The sequence below is a fragment of the Frankliniella occidentalis genome, unplaced genomic scaffold (assembly GCF_000697945.3).
Source record: "Frankliniella occidentalis isolate FOCC.00 unplaced genomic scaffold, Focc_3.1 Scaffold30, whole genome shotgun sequence".
Taxonomy (NCBI): domain Eukaryota; kingdom Metazoa; phylum Arthropoda; class Insecta; order Thysanoptera; family Thripidae; genus Frankliniella; species Frankliniella occidentalis.
This window is the reverse complement of record NW_026267160.1, coordinates 157371-158917: the sequence shown is the minus strand read 5'-3', so window position 1 is coordinate 158917 and position 1547 is coordinate 157371. Positions and strand designations below refer to the sequence as shown.

At 53.4% G+C, this 1547-nt stretch overlaps 1 long non-coding RNA gene across 2 annotated transcripts; it reads right to left on the bottom strand.

Moving 5' to 3' along the window:
* Positions 1 to 39: 39 nt before the first annotated feature.
* LOC127749086 (uncharacterized) lies at positions 40 to 1242 on the bottom strand. Of its 2 annotated transcripts, XR_008010960.1 has the most exons (4): positions 1077 to 1242; positions 845 to 945; positions 361 to 772; positions 40 to 127 (listed from the first exon to the last, which is right to left on the bottom strand). It is a non-coding gene; the product is annotated as an uncharacterized LOC127749086 (long non-coding RNA). The 2 variants fall into 2 exon arrangements; XR_008010959.1 differs by having other exon boundaries at positions 56 to 772.
* Positions 1243 to 1547: the final 305 nt, after the last annotated feature.

Below are 1547 nucleotides of genomic sequence, written 5' to 3'. Positions count from 1 at the left end.
TGCGAGCATGATGCGTTGAGCCCGCAACAGCCTGCCCTTTTAGAGGCACTGCGGCCCAGTCGGAGGGTGGGTCGGGGACGGCGTGAGGTTCCGGTGGGCGTTCACCCATCAAGTGCAGATTCACTCGCTGAAAAGAATTTCGTGAGAACTCGGCATGTGGTGAGGTTAGGAAAGGGGCGGCAAACTCACGCGGTTAGTTTGAAAAGCGCGGCGAACTCAATCACGGCTTTGAAAGCGCACGTGTAAATCAACGAGTTCAAAATTGAATGGCGGAGGGAGACTCGCGGTAGCAACAGGTTAGGAGTCCGACACCTCTCTGGTCTCACGCGATTTCACTCAGAGTATAACATTTGTACTCACCACTTGCTCCTCCTCAGAGGAGTCGGTGAAGTCTATCCGCAGGATATCTTCTGATGACATTCTTTTAGATCTGAATTCACTTCACCCTGACACGCACTCTCTCACCTCTACTAATCGTCTGACGAGACCGCCCCGCCCCCGCCTCGACCAATCAGAGCGCAGCACAATTTCAAATCGGCGACGGTACTGACAGGTGACAATATTCACGTTTATTTCGAGTTCTAACCCTTCGGCATCACCCATCTCCTCTCCTTTATCTAGTGCTCGGACTTACATCACAGCGCCGCAGGAGCACGATTGGCTGCTGCTGCTGCGCCTGGTTGGCCTGCCCCGCCTGCCCCGCCTCCGCCTCCAGGCCGTCGTCGTCGTCGGTGGCCCTCTGCTCGTCTTCCACTTGGTCGTCGGCCTCCGCCTGTAAGACGTCAGAAAATCAGAGAATGTCCAAATTTGAACTCGCACCGCTTCATTTGACGCATTTAAACACCTAAATTCAGCTTTAACGAGGCCCGGGTCGGCGCCTCCATTCAAACGACAGGCGCTCATTGGCTGGGCGGCGCGGCACCGTCGGAGACTTTTCTTCGAGGACTGTGTGATGTGTTGAAGAGAAATTAGAGTTAGTCAAGTATCTCACAGTTGTGGAACACCTTGTCCTCTGACGGCAGCTCCGCGCCGACTGTCATTAATAAGTGGACTCTACAGAATAACTTCACATTAACAGGGTGGAAATTGTTGAGGACGAACTCCTTCGTGTTCGGAAAGCAGTACGGCGCAGGTCGCGGTTGCACAGCACTCGCTGGCACTATCCAGTACTCTTTCCTGGCAGCACTTCGGACAACAAACCAGCGGGGGTACATCGTTTCAGTAAATGCTGCGCTCTCCTTCCCTGGCGGCGACCTGCAGGCGACTGAGGTGGCCTTGCAGGTCCATGCATACATACACATGACACCATCCGGTAATTCCCGCTTCTTGGCTTTCCCACCCGCCACTCCCTTCTCACTGCCAATCGACAGTCACGGAGAGCGAGCTGGGATTTTCAGGGTCGTTTTGTTGGCTGAGCGATAGCGAAGCCTATTACTCCAGTGATGATCAAAAAGTTTCGCGTCTGTCTGTTTGTTTGTCTGTCTGTCTGTCTGTCTGTTCGCACGATAATTCGAGAACGGTTTGAGGTAGAATGCTCAAATTTTTTT